Here is a 7,500-nt window from a genome sequence, read left to right as displayed (position 1 = left end):
AGCCTGCAGAGAAATCAGCTGGTTTTAGTTATCTTCTAACATCCTGGAGGTGTGGTGAGATTAATCTGCTGTTTTTAATCTTCCATTGCGTGAGGGTACACTCAACTCACCTCCCTTAGTTAAACTAGTTTTTTCAGAATCGCTTGGTTAGACCTACCCTGTATCCATCTTTGTCAAAGTCCAGGGTAAACTCATGCCCAGTGAGGTAGACGGCCGCGCGAAGATATCGTTTAATAATATAACTTGTCGACCACAAAATTTAAAAATTTAGAAACTCTCAGTCTCTCTCGATAGTTCACATAGGCAGGATGTATGTTCCTCCTCTCCTAAAAGACGGATCCCTCATGAGAGGTGGAACATAGAACCTACCCATGTGAACTCTCGAGAGAGACTGAGACTTTCCAGCCCTGTGATTAGCTTATCAACAGCCAACCAGGAGCGTCGTAAGGGACTGGCCTAGACATCAAATGCACGGTTGATGTGAATCAACTATAGTACTAAACACGGTGTTCCAAGGAGCTTCCGGGTTTCATAGGTCGTGGCTGAGAGTTCAATACAGCATTATACGCTGTACAGAAAACTCGATTGGACTGAAGAAACTAGGTTGCATTTTTTGCTTGTTTGCTATTTCACTTATACGGCTTATTCGTTACTTCTCACTTTTTTCCCTTAATGTACTTTCAATGTGTGGTAACAGACTGGATAATAATAATAATAATAATAATAATAATAATAATAATAATAATAATAATAATACCATGGGACACCAGAGTTGAAGAGAAAGAGAGGGAAAAAATGGATAAGTTTCAAGATCTGAAAATAGAAATAAGAAGGATATGGGATATGCCAGTGGAAATCGTACCCATAATCATAGGAGCACTAGGCACGATCCCAAGATCCCTGAAAAGGAATCTAGAAAAGCTAGAGGCTGAAGTAGCTCCAGGACTCATGCAGAAGAGTGTGATCCTAGAAACGGCACACATAGTAAGAAAAGTGATGGACTCCTAAGGAGGCAGGATGCAACACGGAACCCCACACTATAAATACGACCCAGTCGAATTGGAGGACTGTGATAGAGCAAAAAAAAAAAAAAAAAAAAAAAAAAAAAAAAAAAAAAAAATAATAATAATGAAAAGAACAAAAGCACGCAACATTACTTATTACAGAGAAGACGAAAGCTCATGGAAGTTTCCTCTTCTTACCATATCCAATATCTTTTATCATTTCTGATGTGGATTTTTTTTATCAATATCCAATATAGCCCACAATAATGTTAAGATCTTATTAACTTTGTCTTATCTTGAATAGTAATCCGTATTATTCAAGCCAAGGATAACTTAACATATAGCTCCTTTCAAAATCTTGGTGAACATAGAAATCTTATCAAATTGCGTGGATACCTTTCTGGTATTCGCTAGCCTTATATATCTGGTGATTAGAAGTTATTTTCACGATATAATGTGATTCGGATCCCACAACAAGCTGTAGGTCCCAGTGCTAAGTAACTAGTTGGTTCCTAGCCACGCAAAAAAAAAAAAAAAAAAAATCTAATCCTTCCGGCCTAGACATCAAATGCACGGTTGATGTGAATTTACTATAGCATTATGTACCTAGAACAGAAATCACCCATGAATCTAACTTTCGAGGGTGACCTGCATGAATAACTATTGCTGCATTAGGCTTAGTAATGTGTGCGTTTGTAAAATAGAGATAGAAATGTGATTTGAGTGTCATCTCTATCCCTTGTCCTTGGATTCAAAGCCTGACGGTCTTTTTTTTTTTATTATACTTAACTATAAAATATAATCTCCTTTCCTCATTTTTAGTATAAAAATGAAATAAATTTGCTTTGTTTACCTCCGGTGAAAATTTAAATGACCCTTATTATCCGTATTACCATAGACATCAGAGACTTAAACTTAAAAACGAAACTATGTTCGACAAGCAGTTGTTGTGTTTTGAGAGGCAACAGATAAAGAGAAGCTGGATAAAAACTTCCAATGAAGCTGGTTGGTGGGGCCGGGTGGAGAGGGGGCGGGGAAGACGGGGTTGTGTGTGGGGCGGGGGGGGGGGGGGGGGGGGGCAAGAAATCTCAACTCATGAACGTGATATCTCAACGGAGATTTGTACATAATATCCAGTACCTTCTTATTACTAAGTTTGGGTCTCACTGCTCCACGATATGTGGAGAACAGAATCAATTAAAGTAAATTTTAGCACAATTCCTTGAAATTAAGTCATTTCAGAATGAAATATAAAAACGTATTCAGGTTTACCACGATTGAATACTACGTATGGGCTCAAAGATCCATTAAAAGTTTGGTTCAACAGAGGGATTGAGAATGATGTCGGTATAGGGAACTCTTCAACTTCGTCAAACACCTGTGCTGTGCTTTTATTGCAACATCATTTGTATGCTCAGCTGTAAGACATTTCACCCGAAGTTCTATGGGACGTGTGCTATATTTCTTCATGGCAGGTCATTGTTATGTGTGTTGCCAACTGCCAGCATTGTGACAGTTAAGATGTTGCATTGAAGTTGACTGAACTGAACTGAGGCAAAAGTACCTTCTAGGCTGGTCAGATAATTCGAAATGGAATGTCTTCTTTCCACTCAAAATTTGACTTCAATTGAGCGGATTGACTGATTGATTTATGGTTACCCAAACTGGCTTCGCAACATTTCGGTTACCGACGCCGTAATGAAATTAAACAGGAAAAATCTTGAGCACTAGATATATTGATTAACTGCGGCAACAAACATTGTGAATGTAGTGTCAGCATAAAAGAGTCAAGCCCAAGAGATGTTTACTAAAGCGTATCATTAAAAGATTCCAGAAACTTTAATGACGAATGAACTAGAAGCCGATACAAACAAAGCAACACAGAGACTCTGTAAAGGAACTGGGATCTTAGGAAAACATCAAAAGAAAAACATTACTCGGAGAATATATAGAGGTTGACGTCCTTGACCAAGAGAACCGAAAGAAGGAAGGAAAGAAAGAAAAAAGCTATGGGCGTTCTTTGTCCGCTATACCTTTGGCCTCAATTTTGCTTCTTCTTCTTATTCTCTTTGTTGACTGAAGTCCACAGCTTCCTTCTTACGGCAGAAGAACATCCTCTGGAGTGGCTTCAGTTCACGCCCTTCGAATTCCTGTCTCCTCTCATTTCTTATCGTGAAAAACAAACATAAAGATGAGTCGGATGCAACACGGCCCTACAATCACGCATCACATAAACAGATGCTGTTATATGTTTATCTTGATTTTGATTTATTTTTTATAGTTGCTTGAAACTTGAAGGAATCAGCATCTGGGCAACAGCGCCAGAAGCGCATCGGAAAGGTAATTCCGAAAGAATAGGCTGCCAGAAGTCGCCGCAGAGATCGTTTTCCGCAAGCAACGCCAGTGCCCTGTTTTCTTGGCACATAAAAACCTCAAATTTCATCGATATGTAACAACGTCATATCGCACAAGTGAACAAGAAAAGAGAAACTGCTAATGGAAGAACGTTATCTCTCACCCGCGGTATCTCAACCATGGAAGGTGTACTATATAAGTTTCACCAGTTGTACTTCATCGACCATGATCGTGCATAAATCTTACATCCTTAATCATTTGGAGTTTTCCCTTAAGCACCCCCCACCCCACCCCCCGCCCTCGACCCCCTTTCTCTCTTAACCAAACAATTAAATGGGGCTGCTAACGGGACTACCATTGTTTTGTGTACCATTTTAGAATTTCAAAACGCGCCAACTGTGCTTCAGAAAAGTGAAATAGCTGACGCATTTATTTAATCCTGCTAAATTTGGTATGACCTTAAAGCTTCTCTAAACTTTGCAGACTCCATTAAGAGCATGATTGATGGCAAAAATATCACATTATAAATAATAAGCAAACATATATTTACGTATGTATTGATGTACTTACTATTTTCTTTTGTCAAAACTTCCCCAGTTTCATTTCTGGGCATGCCTGTGTCATCTCCAACCTAACTCTCAGTAGTGTTCATGTTTCTCAAAATAATATAATGCAATATGCAAGAGTAGCGATGCAAAGCAGCTTCGTTATTTCAACAAAACATGATTTATAAACATATAAACATAAAATGTAAGTTACGTGCACCATTTAGTCATCATTCCTGTATAATTTCAGCAGCGCAGGCTTGATGTCAGATTTATCTATAAAGTTATTTTACACAACGCTGCCGAGCTAAATGCCAAAATTTTGCGCCGAAAACGTATCAAAAGCGCTAAATATAGCACGAAAAGCACTGAAATGGCAACTCTAGAACTTGAATGTAGCACCGCAGTATGAGGAGAATAAAACGAAAACAGGAAATGACGCGTGCGGAGAGAGGAATGGAAGAAGAGCCAGTTGAGCAACTTAAGGTCAAGAAACGAGGGAAGAATGAGGAAATACAAAAGAGGAAGGGCTGGAACAGGAGTAAATACGACACTGTAAATAACGGATGTCGCTCATAAGCAAATATGCAGCAAAAAAGAAAGGATTAAAAAATGGTCGACCAGGCGAGCACGGTAAGCATTCCGTTATGTGGCTTCTTGGTTCACAGTTGTTAGGTCTATTGTGTTGGGTATGGAGCAGTTTTTCTTCACTCGGCGACGATTTGAATCACGACCCAGGTTCATTTTACTCCCCACTAAACTACGTGGATCTATATTCCCATTTTTTGACGACTGCTCTGAATATGTTTTTTCTTTTTGCTGATATTTTCAGTTGATTTCTCTTCTTGTTAACTGGATAAGAAAAGGAGGAAATGCACAAAAGATAAACTGAGATAATAGGCTGATAAAGACAAACAAAGCTTTGAATTTATCAAGTTCATTGGAAACAAATTTGATCTCATGGTAATTATATATATATATATATATATAGAAATGGGCAGAAATCGAAACAGGTTTGACGGGGTAGTCAAAACATAACAATTAGAAACATTTGATTGCTTGATGTTAATGAAGCTAATTTCCATTTAACTTTACAGTTTTACCAATGGAAAAACTCAACTCATTATTATGATGTGCAGAGCAAATATTGTATCGCAGCACTAAAGCGATTCCTGACTTATTAGGTCAATTCCATGATAAAACAAAAAAAGTCTTACTTTTAGATTTAAGAGGAAAATCAGGAGTCTTTAAAACGCCTCTCTCTCTCTCTCTCTCTCTCTCTAACATACACTGACAAGCACACACATAGGCACACATAAGAAGTGGACTCGTTAACAAGCATAAACTTAATTTACTTTTATTAATGATATTAGATGTTCCAGTGTTTCTGGGACGCCTCTGTTAGTGGGTATATTTTCATAGAGTATCTGTATAGAAGGAATATTCGTATATTCACCAGAGATTAGTAATTCTTTGAGATTACGCACATACAAAAGGTGCCCTCATTGTTCAGAGCTTTTATAAAGTAGTTATTAAAAAAGAAAGAGAGAGAAATAATGCCTAAACAGCTCACATAAATTGTCGCGGGAGGAGAGTTCTTCTAGGCTCAGTGTACGACATTGTTCCACTTGAGTGAGTATTTGGGAGACGTCTAATTCTTGCTTTGGTGCAAGTAACCGACATGATTTGTGGACACGTTCAGCTTCTGTTGATCTTGGCTACTCTGTTGAGTGGCGAACAGAGATTATTGGTTTCGTTTGGAATTTATACAGTGATGTTCAATTTTTCGTACTATTTCCTCTCCTTACCTGAACAATTTAAGGGTTCACAAGAGAGAGCGTCTGCTCGAACGTGTTACCCAAACTACCAAAATAACGAGTTATGACCATACATTTCTATTGTTATTACATTACTGAGCTAAGGGACTTGGCCTGGAGGCAAGTGAATATATATATATATATATATATATATATATATATATATATATATATATATATATATATATACATACATACATACATACACACACACGGTACATACATATACGTATATACGAATTTTTATCACATCATCACCGTGATTCATATACATGGATTAAGCTACTTATGTCCTTTAATATCCAATTAGCCTACCTCGGAACTAATATTTTTTCATATGTGTTAGCCGAAGGGGAATTTTTTAGTTGATAATAATTTTGATCTCTCGTGGGTTCGAACCAGCGCCCATGGGAAGTGAGAGTGCAATCACTATACTCTGTTTTTTTCCATCTGTCCATCTACCTGTGGTGTTTGCGCATGGTAACACTGCGTCCCGGGCTTTAAATAGTATCCTATTTCGAATATTAACGGTGTAATTCGCATACAGTAAATTATTAAAACACTTTTTCTGTTGCAAATGGTACACAAGATACCTTTTATTTAACTAAAACTTACACATAGTGTAACTATTTAAAGCCCGGGACGCAGTGTTACCATGCGCGACCACCACAGGCGGATGGACAGATGGAAAAAAACAGAGTATAGTTACGTCTGGATCCTTTTAATTCGACTTCAATGGTCTGTGAGGAATCACCTTGAATAGTTCATGAAGGGAGATATAATTTCCTTATAAACAGAAGAAGCTACTCAATGAAACCCTCCCAGAATCTAAAAGGAAGTCTAATATCTTACACATTTCTACCTAAACCTATGATGCTGCCTATGAAAGACATGCTATTTACTCTTCAGTCCTATTTCAGCAGCCATATACTTCAACAGCTAACGACCTGCATTTACTTTTCCAATTGCTATTCATTGAAAGATTCAATTTATTCTATCACCAGCCAGGGAAGTTGCAATATAGTTAACGATTATACAAACATGCGTTTTGGCTCATGAATAAGTACTTTCACAAGTTGCCATATGTCAAAGTTCGGGAAATAGAGAAAAGCTGGAGCATTTGTTCGAATAATGGAACCTATGAGTTGTAATGTTTTTAAGGTTTATTTTTCAATCTAATGTCTACTGAAGAACTAAAATGAAAAAGAGATAAACCAAAAACCGTGGGTGATAGATACCAAGTGAAGAAAAATATGGTATGGGGTCCACACAGATTAACTAACGATGATAATGATGTACGAATTATTCAAGTAGGCAGATAATTAAGTGAACGAAAGAGTAAAAATGTTGGAAGAAAGTAACTGTCACATCTCACAGAAAGGAGCCAAAGGCGTGTAAATTATTGTCGCTCTTGTGGTTCATATTGAATTTTTTTTATTCTAAACTTTTTATACGTTTTTTTTTTTGTTTTTTGTTAAAGTAGAAGAGGTAATTTTCGTCACAATTTTGGAGAACTCACGGCCGAATTTCATTTTGATTTTATAGTTTTCGATAATTTTTGCGCCTAAAGAAATGAAAGTTTGTATCCGAATTATGAGAAAGTCGTAATCCGGATTTTTCCGATTGACAATAGTGAAGATTCCAGTTTAATTATATCATTCAAATAATCCGTGTCTCTCTATAGATATGTCTACATGTATTTAGTTTAATTCATTATATATATATATATATATATATATATATATATATATATATATATATATATATATATATGTGTGT

The sequence above is a fragment of the Macrobrachium nipponense genome, chromosome 5, assembly GCF_015104395.2.
Source record: "Macrobrachium nipponense isolate FS-2020 chromosome 5, ASM1510439v2, whole genome shotgun sequence".
Lineage (NCBI taxonomy): Eukaryota > Metazoa > Arthropoda > Malacostraca > Decapoda > Palaemonidae > Macrobrachium > Macrobrachium nipponense.
Note: the sequence above shows the minus strand (reverse complement) of the source record.